This window comes from Camellia sinensis, chromosome 12, assembly GCF_055761805.1.
Source record: "Camellia sinensis isolate YWXY chromosome 12, ASM5576180v1, whole genome shotgun sequence".
Classification (NCBI taxonomy): domain Eukaryota; kingdom Viridiplantae; phylum Streptophyta; class Magnoliopsida; order Ericales; family Theaceae; genus Camellia; species Camellia sinensis.
The window spans coordinates 136393541-136410333 of NC_138972.1; positions in this window are offsets into that span (position 1 = coordinate 136393541).

Here is a 16793-nt window from a genome sequence, read left to right on the forward strand (position 1 = left end):
TATTTTTTGTGTTAATAAATTTAAAAAAAGAATAAAATAAAAAATTCATATTATTTTAGTCCTTAACTTTTTAAAAACTAATATTTTTGAAATAATGAAAAATAAAATAAGGGACTAATATTTGGAGACCAAAAGAGTATTATTATTGATTTTTTAAAAAAAAATTATTTTAAGAGTTTTTTCAACTAAAAAAAATTTGTAAGTGTATTGCTTAATCAAATTTAAAATAAATATATATTTCAAGTAAATATAAATGCATAAATAATTTTTATAAAATAAGATATAAATATGAGATAACTGATAAATTTCTGTAAAAATCTAGGCACTCCAAAATTACAAAACTATTTATATGTTCATAACACAATTGATACATTTTTAATGATATATATATATGCTCTTATATAAAAATATATAATTATTTCAGATTTATTAACAATTGTTGTTAAAGGCACTCCAAAACGAAATTTTAATACCATAACTTTTTTTTTTTGGGAACGATTAATAGGATAACTACTAAAAAACGTCATACATTATGGGTGTGTTTGATTGGACGGACTGAATAATAAGGGATTAGAATTCATCGGATTTGAGTTCTGGAACCGTAAATCCCCCGGATTATTTGGTCGGATTGAATATGTATCCTGTGTTTGTTTTTTTATGGGATTAGATGTTTGGAAATGACTATTTTTAGTGAATCCAACGTTTGGTTGGACGGACTGGATAGGATAAATGAACAAAAAACTATTTTACCATTTTTCAATTATTTACTAAGTAATTACAATATTAAACATATCTTTAATATTTTAATTATTTTTAGCTAGATTAAATAAAAATTTATTTTATTTTATTTTTTACACAATTAAATAAATTTATTTTTTAATTAAATAAATAAAATATCAATAAAAATATATGTTATTTTTTTAATTAAAATTTTAAATAAATTTGTTTTTTAAAAATAATAATAATTAAACAATGAAATTAAATAAAACATCTATTAACATTTAAATAATGAAATTAAGTAAAATATAAACAAAATTTTAAAATAAAATATCAATAAAATATCTATAAAAAATTATTTTAAAAAATAAAATAAATAAAACATCAATAAAAAGTTAAATAAAATTATTTTATTTTTAAATTGAGACATTCAAATTTTATTGAATTTTACTAAATATAATACATAATTAAATATTAGAGAGTCAAAATGGTCATTTTACTACTTGATCCCAACAGTAAATTGTCCTACCCCCGGGATAGTATAATCCCCCATATGAGGGATAAGGAGTCAGGCCGAACTCCATGTCTGACAGACTAAAAAAAAACAAATGATGGACTCCTTTGACTAAACAATCCAAATAGTAAGGCCAAGTTTGGCATGATTAAAAAAAGACAAAAAGTTAAAAAGTTATTATTCTAGTTAAGTCACATCATCCTATTTAAGTCACATCACCTCTCTAACACATCACTTCAAACCCAATCCAAACTCAACTCATATTTCATAAAAAATCAAAAAATACACTTATTTAATCTTCTCAAACTAGCCCTAAATAGTCCCCTAATCCCCCAATCAAACATGACCCTACGAGGAGTTCTATGCAAAATGATACTGTGGAACCAATCGCTATTATGAGTAAAGAATAAAAAATGAAAGGTGTTTTAAATGGTTACTCATGATTAGACTCTTTGAAATAAGGGTAAAATACTAAAACACAGGTTCAGATTTGATAAAATTGTCGCAAAAGAAAAAATTAGGATAAATTATATAAATAATCCTTATAATTTATATGATGTGTTAATTTAGTCTCTATTATTTTAATTTATTTTATTTTGTCCCTTAATTTAATGAATTGTGTCAATTTAATCCAATAAATAACGGTTGTTAAGTTTGGTGAACGGAAAATCAAACTATGTGTCAATTTAGTGGTATTTTAGGATGTTGGTAAAAAGCTGACTTTTGGATTTTTTAGTCAAAAAAGCTAAGGTGCCGTTTACGTTTACGTTTTCTGTTTATATTTATAAAAATTTTAAAAATTCAAATAAAAACTTGTTTGGTAAAATTTTTAATTTATAAATCAGTGGTCTTAGTTTATAAATTTGGCCAAAAAATGAAAATATAAAAAATGTGTTTCCATTTTGAGTATTGAGTTTTTTTTTTACCACCCAACACTAGCCACCACCCGCCACCACTTTTCACTACCGTCTTCCGCCACACCATCCACCACCCACCTGCCACCACCACTCACCACCCACCTACCACCACCACCCACCACCACCCACTCGCCGCCACCACCCACTCCTCACTACCACCACCCACTCCTCACTACCACCACCACCCACTTGCCATCCACCCGCCACCACCCACCACTAGCCACTACCATCCACTGCCTGCCACTACCACCCGCCACCTACTTGCCACAACCACTCACCACCCACCTGCCACCACTATCCACCACTTACCACCATCAGCCACCCACCACGACCAACCACCTGCCACCCACCCGCCGCCGCCACCACCACCACCCACCACACAACCACCACCACCACTACCAGCATCACCCACCCCACACCTGCCACCCACTACCACCTACTATCCGCCACCCACCTGCCACTACCACCCACCACTCGCCGCCACCACCACCACCACCCCCCACTCGTACCACTTACCACCCGCCACCGTTACCCATCTACCCACCATCGCCACCACCACCCACCCGCCCGCCACCACCCAACACCACCAGCTACCTACTACCCACCCTCACCACTTCCCACCACCAACCACTCGCTACCACCTACCACCCGCCACCGTCACCCACTTACCCACCATCACCACCCACCCACCACCTACCCGCCATCCGCCATCCACCTGCCACCACCCGCCGCCGCCACCACCCACCCACCCGCCACCACCCGTCATTCATCACCCACCTGCCAACACCACTCACCACCCGTTACCGTCACCCCCCACCCGCCACCACCCACCACCACCCGCCATCCGCCACCCACTTGCCACCACTTGCCACCACCCGCCACCACCACCACCACCACCACCCACTCGTACCACTCACCACCCGCCACCGTCACCCACCCACCCACCACTACCATCCACCCGCCCGCCACCACCACCACCACCCACCCACCCGCCCGCTACCACCCAACACCACCAGCTACCCACCACTCACCGTCACCACTTTCCACCACCGTCTTCCGCCGCTATTTGCCACCACTTGTCATTTCTCATTTTTTTTTTATATTTTTAATTTTTTTTTAAATATTTTGTCAATTACCAAACACGTTTGTAGTTTATGTTTTTCTAAAAATAAACAAAAACCAATTTATAAAATTTTTGTAAATATAAACTGAAAACGTAAACGTTACCAAACACACCCTAACTTTTTGGATAGTGACTTGGGTAAAAAAGTTAGTTTTTTTTACCAAAAAAGCTAAAAAGCTAGTTTTTTGCTAACTTCCCAAAATTAGACTTAGGGGTGGTTTGGGATGATCTAAATAAGTGTACTTTTTGACTTTTTACGAAAAGATGTGTAGAAAAGTAGAGAGCTGATGTGATGAAAAAAAGATAAAAAGTGTGTACTTAGAGCATCTCCAACGGTGAATCAGATTTTTCATCAAATCTTAGTCAAAAATGACTCATTTCACCAAATCTGGTACCAGATGCTCCAACGGTTCACCTTTCACCAAATCTGTCCCGGGACAACTGGGTGGTCGACCGACCGGTAAGTGAATTTTTTTTTTTTTTTAATTGTCTGAACCGTTTTTGTTGAACTTTCTGAACTTTTTCCGGGACGACCGGGTGGTCGACCGACTGGTTGACCGGTTAGGGAATTTTTTTTTTTTGAACTGTTTGAACTTTTTTTTGAACTATTTGAATCTTTTACTAGTCAACCGGTTGGTCAACCGGCCGGTCAACCGGCTGGTCGACCGGTTGGTATCACCCCAACGGTCAGTAACAGTGATTTGGTGAAATGCTTCGTCTGTTCTCAGTTTGATAAAATGTTTGGTGAAATCTCATTTTGATATCGATTTGGTGCAACCGTTGGAGCATCAAACAATAACTTTTTCACCAAATTTTAAATTTGATGCTGGGTTTGATGAACCGTTGGAGATGGTCGTAGGGTTGTTTTGGGAAGTTGGTAAAAAGTTAGCTTTTGGCTTTTTACCAAGCTTTTTGACTTTTTTGGAAGTGATTTGGGAAGTTGGTAAAAAGTTGACTTTTTGCTTTTTAATTTAATATTTATTTATGGTGTCAAATCAAATTAAAATAACCAAAATATCCTTACCCAACATAAGAGATTTATTTTTTTATTTTTTTTTCATAGGCCTTAATTTGTAATTTTAGTGCTGCGTTTTTGACACTTTCCAAAGAGATACTATGTTCCCAAAATGGCACTTATTAGTACACCCCAAACAAGGCCTTAGTCCAGTAGTATATATAATGTGTCAATTTTGTTCCTATTAAAATTGAGCAAATTAAAACAACAAAGACCAAAATGACACATTGTTTAAACTACAAGGACCAAATTGACACATTGTGTAGACTTTTCGTCTACCAAACTTAAAAACCGTTATTTATTGGACTAAAATGACACAATCTGTTAAATTAAGGGATAAATAAAGTAAATTGAAACAATATGGCCCAAATTGACATATCGTGTAAACTATAGAGACCATTTATATAATTTATCCAAAAAATTAATTATAAATTCGTAGTTTAATTTATTTATTTTTAAATCTTGAAATTCGAATTGAAATTATGATCAATCATAAAACATCATGATTAAGGATGAAAATTGTTTGATGTTAATATTTTCTAATGTTAAATTCCAAAAAAGCTCTTATACGTGGCTAAAAAACTAAATGAACCTTTGAATCCAAGACAAAAAGTATTAGTGAAACTGAAGCCCGGTTTGACAAGAGTTTTTTTTTTTTACTAATATAATCAATCAAGATAAAAAAATATTAAAATAATTAATAAGATAAAATGTTACATCATACACATCAATCAATTGATTTTTCTCTTATTATCATCTATTTAACTGTAAAAACAAATCCATATATTATCTCAAATATAAATTTTTTTCTTCTCATAAAATAGCTAAAAAATAAAAAAAGTCAAATAAAATAATTAAGTTTCCAATCTAGGGCTTAGTATTGAAAAATACTAATGTCAGGTCATTATTTTCTTTAGTCTTGATGGTTACTTATAATTGATTGTAATTTGACCTATTTCAAGAATTTATTTATTTATTTATTATATTTTCATTATTAAACTTAAAGCGAGGGTGATTTTGTATTTTGCTTTAAAACATGGGTTGTGATGGGGTGTATTGTTATACAAAGTAATGGAGTGGAATACCTATGATTGCCGGAAAATGGGTGAGAGTATTAATTAGTGCTATCACTAATGATGTGGCAGTGGATCCCATCAAGAATGATTTGATGTTTTGGCCTTTGTATTTTTTTTTTTTATTTAGTGTCATGCCATTAATGATCTTTTTAGAATTTCAAAATTAGTGGTCTCTATCATTATTGATGATTACCTACTTGTAAGGCAAACTACAAGAAAAAGCAGAGACGTGGCAATAGCTGAGTGACTCAAATCATCATCAATGCAATGCAGGCGGCCTGGCAGTGGTGGTAACGTGGAACCTACTGTGTCCTGGTTTGTCCTTCTAAAAAAAATTTAAAAATTTAAAAAATTATTAAAAAGAAATTAAAAAATTATCAATATTTATAAATTAAAAATATAAAAAAAATAATTTACATAATATTTTAATACAAACCAACCAATTGATGTGATTGGTACTGAACTCATGGAAATGCATTTATTGGATTGTCAAAATAAATAAAAAAAAAAAAAAGAAAATTATGTATATATATTCATTAAATTGGAGAGTAATGTTGGCCAATGAGGGGCCATCATGGGTCTCGTTTTGATAATCTGAACCGCCTAATGTGTAAAACTCGTCAAGTACTATATGTCTGTAACAAATCACGTTGGTTGGATATCGCCAACTATATGATCAAATCAGTTTTGTATAAAAAATGAATAATGCTATAGTTAACGGTTGACAAAAAACTAATACGATCAGATAGCTATCAATATCTGATCATCGTGATTTTTTACAAGCATATAGTACTCGACAAGTTCTACATATTAAATGGTCCCGATTAGCAAAATGGGACCCGTGGTGGGCCCCAAGGGCCGAACAACATCGTCCAATTCAAGCCCGAAAAGGAGACAATCATTTCCTATCTCCAAATCCATCCACTCCTCTGCCAGACTGTACAAGCTACCTCACTAACTTCTCATATACACTTATTTATACAATTTTTTAATACACATTTTTTCGTAAAAAGTTAAAAAGTTAACCCAAATATCCATATTTTTTCCCTCAACTTTTTAGTCTAAAAAGACAAAAAGTACACTTATTTAGGACACCTCAAATAACCAATTAAAATTTTCCTTTTTTTTTTTTGTATGCTTCTAGGGATCTTTTAGGAAGAGGGTAAAAAGTCAACTTTTAATTTTTTATCTATTTTAGGCTACATTACTTATCACATTTTTTACCTACAAAAAGACAAAATAGACTAAAAAATTCAAAAAGTTAACTTTTTTATCAATTTTCCAAAACACTCTTAAATAAACATTCAATTAATTTTTCCTACACACATTTTTTATTTATTTTTTTATTTTTTTTAATAGGTACAAAATTTATTATGTATATCACAGGATGAATAATGGAGAAAGAAACTTGAATTGTGTATTTTATGCTCCCACTTTTCATTTTTCACTCTCTTTAATAAATTGTTAAATCGTCCCCTTTTGTTCAAATGTGATGTAAGCTGGATTTACTAAATAATAATTATTATTATTATAGTAAATTATGGAGGTTTGAGAAGTATGCAGTTAATTTCACAAGTTTGATATAGTTATACTAATTTTTTTTTAGTAAAGTTAAAGTGATTAAAATTAATATAAATAATTGGCAAATATTAAAATAAATAAAGTTAAATATATATTTTAGTAGAAAAGTGATAATAACAATTTTTTTTTATTCATACGATTAAAGAATAATTAATAAAATATAACTCAAGTATTATGTGAATTAAAATCTTGAGAGAGACACTATGATTATGTTGAAAGTGTAAAACTGACTGCATTTTTTTCCAAATTTCAAAAGAGGTAAGTATAATTTTCCTTTATTATTATTATTATTATTTCATAAATATTTATGAAAGCAAAATAGAATAAATGACATAAATAAGAAAATCTCAAAAAAAATATCGGAATAACTTGAGTTATTTGTATGGGGCCTAGTCCATTTAAAATTGCATGGAGGAAAAAAAGCAATATTGAGGTTCTATATTTGTTGTAGCATCACTATGAGTCTCCTATGTTTAGCTTGCAAATTAAAACATGCATGCCATCATCTAATTATAGGGGCACTTTGGGAAAAAGTTAAAAAAGTCAGTTTTTTAGCTTTTTTTAGCTAAAAAAATTACTTTTTTTAGTCAAAGAAGTCTGTTTTTTGTCAAAAAAAAAGTCACAAAAAAGTTATAAAATTAACTTTTTACCAGCTTCCCAAAACACCACATAGTACTACATAATGGTTCTCTATTTAGATTTTTGGACAAATATCAAATCATGATAAATTTTATAAATATTAATAATTTTAATTTTAATTTTTTTTTATAAATTTGTAATTATTTTTTAAAAGTTCCACTTAATTGTAAGTTTTTTTTTAAAAATTTTCATTAAAATTCTCCAAATCAAACAACAATATAGTATTATCCAAAAAAATTATTTAGAGCAACATTCATAATTTAAAATTTAAGGTGAAGATTCATTATGATGATGGACTAACAAATTTAAATCCGTTAGGTGAACTTCAAATTCAACATATTTTTCGATAGATAAACAAATCAAAATGTGACCCCATGACAACAACCATGAGGTCAGTCTCATGCGAATCCCACTCATTTTTCTTTCTTTCTTGTTTTTCTATCAACATGTTGTTATCATCCATTTATATATATTGACAAAATATGTTTTCATCCAATGCTGTTTTGTGTTTAATCCCATAATTTTCACATACAAAATTAGAAATATTATGGGTAAATTACAAATACACTCCTGAGATTTGATTAAAATATAAATTGTCCCTTGTAGTTTTGGAAATTACATTCCACCTTCTGATATTTTTAATTTTATAACAAATCGTCCATTTTATTAATAAATCATCAAGTCAATTAACAGTTTTTAATGATATTAGAAATATGTTTCAATTAATAATTTAGGTAATTTTATTATTGTATAGGAAATCAATTATGAATTTTATTTTTTTAGTTAATTCTATTAAATAAAAAATACTAACAAGGAGGTATTTGTAATTTTCCAAACCACAGTGACAATCTGTACTTTAAACAAATCTTAGGGGTGTATTTGTAATTTATTCAAATTTTATTTAAGAAGAGTCAAGGTAAGCATAGAAAAAATAAATAGCATTCAATTCTTAGGAATAATAATTTATTGTATGAACTTTATGAAAAAAAGTAGCAATTGAATACAATTATGTAAGTGATTTCTTAATATTTATATCAATTATTTCATATAATTTTTTAGTTATATAATGTGGATAGTCATTTTAAAACATTTTATTGGTTAAAATAATTTACATAAATAAAAAAAATTACTTCTATGATTTTTATAGTAAAAAATAACAAAATGTTGACATATTAAATTGATAAAATTGATGGTATTAGGTAATATGCGAAACCAAAATAATTAGGGCAAATTACCAACACCCGCTCGAGGTTTGAGTAAAATATAGATTTCTTCTTGATGTTTGAGAAATTACGAATTGTCCCGAGATTTATATTTACATAACAAATGAGGGGTAATTTGTTATGCAAATATAAACCTCAGGGGGCGGGATGTAATTTCTCAAACCTTAGGGAGAAATTCGTATTTTAGTCAAATCTCGAGAGAGAGTTGGTAATTTGCCCAAATAATAACTAGGGACCATATAATAAAATATTATGAGGCTATTCATAAAATAAAGGGCAAAGTACCAATATACCCTCTCGAAATTTGGCTAAAATACGGATTCTTCTAAGGTTTGAGAAATTACATCTCGCCCCCTGAGGTTTATATTTGCATAACAAATTGCCCTCTGAGATTTATATTTATATAACAAATTGTCCCCTCATTTGTTATGCAAATACAAACCTCATGAGATAATTTGTAATTTTTGAAACCTCAAGAAGAAATTCGTATTTTAGTCAAATCTCGAGGAGTGTTGGTAATTTATCCAAAAATTAATGATCAATAAAATAAATCTAAAGGAAAATGAGGGAGAGCACTAATTAGTGCTATCACTAATGATGTGGCAGTGGGTCCCACCATGAATAATTTGATATTTTGGCCTTGATGTTGTATTTTTTTCTTTATTTATTGAGTGTCATGTCATTAGTGACCTTTTTAAAGCTCCAAAATTAATGGTCTCTATCATTATTGATAAAAAAAAATTTTTTGGAGGGGTGGGGATAGCATGGCCCCCACCACCTTCGTCTATACTCTGCAAATAAAATTAACTTGAAGCATGTTCAGATAGAATCGAATGTAGAGTAGAAGAGTGTGTGAGTTTATAATAAATGGTCAAGTTTTTTTCCTTTATATTCCATTACTTATTTTATTTTATTTTTTTGAAAGTCTCACATTTGTAAGACTCATATAAAAATAGGCTAAAATAATTCATAAAAACAAAATAGACTAAAATATTTAATAATACAAAAGTTTCGTTTGGCATTGGCTAATATAATTAATTTTTTTATGTTGAGACTTTTTTTAGCTTCTTTTCATTTGGATTTTTTGGTTTTTTTGGTTTGAGTGAATTACACTAATAGTCCCTATATTGTGAGACTTATGTCACTTTGCTCCCTAACTTTTCAATAGTGATACATTTGATTTTGAATTTTGAATTTTGTTCCAAACAAGGACAATTGAAAATACTATTACTTTATTTAAATGACAAAATCGTCAATTTGATAAAATATAAATTAATTTGACAAAAATAAATTTCAAAAAAATATTTTTGAATTTTTAAAAAATTATTTCTATCCACTAAAGATAAAATTATATAAAATTGATAAATCTCTTAGATATTTATTTATTTATTTATTTTACTAAATTAATTTTTATTATGTGTTTGGATGATGATCATGCAAGGGTGGTTATTTTGATTTTCATTAAGGCTCCGTTTGGGAACCCTCACATTTAGCCAAAAAGCCAAAAAGCTAACAACTCATACAAAAAAGTCAAAGATTTTCTTTTCTCTCTACTTTTTGCACATCTTTTCGTAAAAGGCCAAAAAGGCATCCTAAACATACTAGTTTTTTTAGCTTATATTTTAGCCAAATAACCAAAAAACTACTAAATTAGCCTGTTCCCAAACGAGGCCTAAATAAATTTATATTTTTTCAAAAAGTTAAATATGACAACAACTTTAATATCATTATTAAACCAATCCATTAAATCAAAAAATCCAAAACTAAAAATATTTTATATATTAAATATATCGATTACACATTAAAATCCTCACAACCACTCATTACATGATTATCATCCAAACACATAATAAAAATTAATTTGGTAATAAATAAATAAATGTCTGAAGGATTTATCAATTTTACATAATTTTATCTTAGTTGGTAAAAATAATTTTTAAAAATTTAAAAATATTTTTTGACATTTATTTTTGTCAAATTAGTTTATATTTTATCAAATTGACAATTTTATCCTTAAATTAAGCAGTGATATCTGCAATTGTCTTTATTTGAAACAATATTCCAAATTTATGGTCAAATGTGTTACAATTAAAAAGTCAAAGACCAAAATAACACGAGTCTCAAACTATAGAGACTAATAGTGTAATTCACACTTTTGATTTTTGTATGAGAAAAAGTGTAATTATTATGGATTAAATATGATATTTTGTCTTATTAGCTAATTTAGCCTATTTTGTCATTTTGTGTTTTTTTAACCCTAAAATAATAGTCAAACCAGGGCAAAATGTCATATCTAAATCATAATCATTTTAATTTTTCTCTCACAATCATCAAATCAAATACAAAAAAAAAAAAAGTCAATTAATATCCCTAATACAACTTCTTTAATCAGGTTAAAACAATTAAAAAATTTAAAAATTACCTAAAAATAATCAAGTTTCTAAACGAGGCCATAGTTGGAGGGTGAAAATATTGTAATTTACCCACAAGCAAATTTATTCTTTTTCTTTTCATTTATTATTGTTATTATTATTTTTTTCTATCTTTTTTCTTATGCTTTCTTTTTCTCCACAAATATAAGAAACACCGAATTGTGAAACCAGCAATCGAATGTAATAATGTATGCATTAAACTCACCGTTTATATTGCTAAAATATTGATCCTGGAGCACTTCAATGTCGTGTAACATCTCAACTAAGAAAAAGTCCATGCAACAGCCAATAAACATTATGCCAAGGCAATATAAATTTTATTGCATTCTGGCAACAGTAATACTAAATAAATATATATTATGGTTTAGGTATTATCTTGAGTGTGGTGAATGTCAAATTGTCAATCATACAATGCATTTTACATGTTTCATTTATGTTCTAATTTTGTACACTTAACAAAATGATGATAATATCAACTCAAATTGATTTTTTTTTTAAAAAATAAATCTATAGAAACCATATTTGAAAGTCATAGAGTCACCATGTCAATTATAGATATAATGATAATGATATAATAATATGTGGCATAACAATTTTCTTGCTCACAAGTGTTTCTTCTAATTCTACTCTTTTGACTCTACCAACCAACCTTGTGATTAGGTCAATCTGGTTGTTCTCCACGAGGCATAAGATAGTTTTTTTTTTTTAAACTTTTGAGTGTTAATAGCTAACATAGACTATAAAAAAACATTCCATGTAATGCAAGCAAAGACTTGATCCAAGAAAAATGAACTCTCATTGGAGTAACCATCTCTAACTTCAAATTTTCCAAGTAGAACAAGCACGATTTGACAAGAAATCTCTAACATTATTATATTTTACAAGAAATCTCTAACATTATTATCAATAGATTTTGTCAATATTAAGTGAGTTTGACACATTCATTGCAGTTGTAGTTGTGGTAAAAATATATTTGGCAGTAAATATAATATAAATAAAAAAAAGGATGGTCAGCGCATAACAATTTTCTTTGAATATAGCTATAAAAATTATTACTTGTTGAGAACTAGACAAGAGAGGACTAGACGATTCAAGCAACGCAAAGAGATCCGTAGGTACTCTGTCAAGATAGGCTTGAGTCATAGTCTGACCTCAACTCTATTAAAAACATAATAGTAAGGAGCTGGCGGCCTAAGATTATTCGACAGGAAGAGCCTCGTTTCCAAGTGTTGCCCAAAAATGTTTAAGTTGTGAATTTGTGTAGAAATTTAATACAAATAAAGTAAAAATCATAGAATAGTACTTTTTACTCAAAAAATATGTAACAAAAATTAGCTTAAAAATGAAATGTATCGATCAAATTTATTTAGATTGTGAGGCACACCAACATTACATTTAAACATAGACCTAAGCACTTGTTGAAATACGTTTTTGAGGTGCATAATTTTTTTTTGGAAAATCACAACTAATAAACACCTGAAAGCAAGAAAACTATACATATTTTCATTTTTTTTCCCTCTCAATTTTGTTATATACCTAGAAATATTATTCAAAATTTTTCTCAGAAATTCATTTTGAATATGACCCATAATACACTTGGTTTAAATCTTCACCCACCCCTTACTTTCTGAATAAATTTCTTGTTAATTTTTATGGGTAACTAGAATTATGTGTTTGGTTTCAATTTTTTGGATTTAATTTTTTAAAAATTGAGTTTTTTGTTTTTCATATTTTTTTGTTTTTAGTGAATATTTTTAAAATTTTAAACAATTTTTTTACTTTTTTAGATGCACCTTACTTAAATGTATTTAAAAAATAAAATATTTGTAAAATAATATTTTAAAAAATCAATAAATACACAAGAATGAGAAAATGTACTAAATTCTCATATTTTTTTTGAATATTTTTAGTATTTAATGAATTTTTTAAAGATTTTTTTCACAAGTATTATACTTTTTAAGTGTATTTATGTTAGGTGTATTTAAAAATTAAAAAAATTAGATAAAATATTAAAAAAATTCAGTGAAAACAAAAAAATACTAAAAAAAAAAAATTTAATTTTCTATAAGGTGAATCTTGAATCTTGAAACCAAAATATGACTCTGCTGCTAAATAAATGCCAACCAAATTTGAAAAAGAAGTGCTACCCTGTCATCAGGATAGTGATTTTCCTTCAAACTGTCCGTCCCATTCTACTACATCGCTATTATATTACTAAGAAAATTATATATATTTTTTCTTTTATTTGTTGAAAGTGTAACCAAAAATGAATAAATGAAAATCTTATAGATGAAATTGATCATATGTGGTGGAAATATGAAACATGTGTGCCTTTCATGTACTGAATTTTGAATGTGGATGTATACCCACCTAACCGGTGGGACTATAACCCAAGTCTCCATTTCCCACCATTTATACGTCCATTTGGTCCCAATAACACGTGCCACTGCCTTTCACTAATCACAAATATATATGTCCACTATTATTATCCAAACACTCAATATAAATGTAGTGGACCTTATTGTCAAATCCAATTACAATAATAGAAGGTTCCACATGGCATGTCCCCTATCCGCATACAAAAATTTCTCATTCGGTTATGAATATAGAAATTAAATATAATAAGATTTTATACATATATTTTTTTGGTGGGGTTTGCTTTTTATTTTTTTTAAATATCTTTATATATTTTGTGTGTGATTTTGTGATCCGTTTCTATATTCTTAAACTTGTAAAAAAGTTCAACCTTACTAAGTGCGTAAAAAAAACCTTATTGAAATCATACTAGCCAACCAATGAGAGATTGGTAAAGTTTCAGAATAATTCTGGAATAATAATAATCTTATTAAAAATACAAGAGGCTATATATGATTAATTGTCAAAAAGAAAATGATATTTGACATCTAATGATATTTGAACATCTATGTTTATTTAGATTTGGACTAAAGATTTTGTTTGAAGTTTCAATAAAGTGTTGAAATTATAGTGTATTTGTTTTTATTTTTCCCTCTTTTCTTCAAATGTATTCGAAAATATTTTTTCTTTTTTCTTCAATTGTGTAGTTTTTTTTTTCTTCAGTTGTATGTGAAGAGATTGTTGAGGTTTAGTTATTTAAAAAATAAATCTTCAATTATATTTGAGTAAAAAAAAAAAATATTTAAATTGTTTATTTATTTATTTATTTTTTCTATAGTTGTATTTAAAAAATTATAGAGGTCATTGTGAAGTGATAAAAAATGTTATTTGTCAAAAAAAAAAATTTATTTACCTATCGTCTCTTTCAAATCCCATTGTGAGCCTCTATATGAGAATGGTAGCTAGGTTCAAATATTTTTTTTTAAGGACATATTTATATGAGAGTGGTTTGCAATTAATTCAAATCATTGAAGGGACTCTTGACAAATGTATTGCTTTTGTCATTCAAGTTCCAACCACTTTAATAAGTTTTTTTTTTTTAGTAAACGGCGAAGAGGTAAACTCGACATAAACGAGTATGAATTATGAGACATGGTCTACTTCTAATGCAAATTTATATTTTTTTTCTTTCACTTTAATATTTTTATCTATCTTTTTATTATCATTTTTTAAAAAATTTTAGCCTATGTTCTTTCAATTTACATTCGACTTGTGTTACTTTTATTATTTCACGAATATATTTATTCATTCAGGCATCCCTCCAGTCTAACATTTTGGGTTTACTTTGATGATTTATACAAAAAAAATAAGTTAAATGGATATCAAACAAATCTAATTTTTTATATGAATGATCTATTTAAAAATACTAAAATTTAAATGATTTGAATTATCAAAACATACTCAAAAAATATTAAACAGGGCCCTCTAATCTATGTTCAGAATGGAGGAAAGCCTCTCATATTTATGTTTATTTTTACAAAAATGCTTAAGACCCCATTTCCCCCAAACCTTTGACCCATTTTGCTTTTGATTGGTCTATTTTTCTTTTTTATCTTTTTTTTTTTCTCTCTCCCAATCCCCAACCCCACGTGTGTGTGGGAGGGGGGTTGTGAGGGTGGGAGTTTTGAGGGAGTCTTAATCAGTCCTCTTATTTTTATTTTTATGGTGTTACCACATGGACATAAATACCCTCCATTTATCCTTGACATTGTCATTGGCAAATTTGCCAAAGAAAATTGTGTTTACCCATATTCCCAACACTTAATAATTAAATTTAGGGTAAATTACAAACACATCTCTTGAGATTTATTTAAATTATAAATTATCCCACGTGATTCTAGAAATTACATTATGCCCTTTAAGGTTTCTAATTTCATAACAAATAGGCATTTTTATTAATAAGTCATTAAGTTAATTAATAGTTTTTAATAATGTTAAAATTTTATTTCAATTAATAATTCAGATAATTTTATTATTGTATAGATAAATAGTTAGAAATTTTACTTTTTTAATTAATTCTATTAAATAAAAATTTCTGACATGAAAATATTTATAATTTTTTAAATCACAAAAATAATTTATATTTTAAACAAATTTCAAAATATGCATTTCTAATTTACCCTTAAATTTAAAACGAGTGTTTTTTAGGATACGTTGTTTAAACATGTAAAAACTTTAGTCATGCCGTACTATTTTGACTATATTAAGTAATACTATTTTGACCTTTTAATCCAACAATAGCTTAAATAAATCAACAATGATTCATCCCACTAAAAATATCACCACTAATAGCACTAATGCATTAAAAAAGTAAAAAAAAAAAAAAAAAACACAACTCCAAGACCAAAACATCACATCATTAATGGCGGGACCCACTGCCACCTAATTAGTGGGAGCACTAATTAGTGCTCCCAAGCATTTTTCTAAATAAATATATCATTCAACATAATATTCTTCTAAATAATCAAATATATATACATATGTATTTTTGCAACTAAATAATTACTAACATCTTGACTATATCTCCTTATTACTTTCATTTTAATGTATTATTAGTCGTTCAACCTTTTTTTATATTAATATATAATATATGATATTATAGTAAAATACAATAAATTACAATTATAATGGCAATTAAATACAACACAAAATTAATACAAAGAAACTTTCAGGATGAGATAGAAAAATCTCAAATAGATATACAAAAAAATAAGGCCCAAACACAAATAAAAAGATTCAAACCACTAACATCTTAATAACGTGCAAGAATTTTGACCAACAAACTAGTTTCGAAGCAGTTGAAATTTTGAAAGCTAAAACTTGCAAAATTATATATTATAGAAAGTCTATTGACCCAGAAACAGAGACTAGAAATTGAGCCAGAAAAGTGACATGTGGCTGAGATCAATTATTGTATAGTGAGTTCCACACACGAAATTAATCTCAATCATTCAATATATTATTTGGATATTTTACAGGGTTTATTTATTTGTTTATTTTTTCTGGAAACGGTAGAACTGCTCTATATAAATGTGTGCAATTAGGTTGATGATTAGAATATATGCATGCAGTGATATAACCAAACTCTTCGAACAGGCTTCACAATCTTTTTTTTGGTCAAGAGTCTTTAACTTCTAAGCC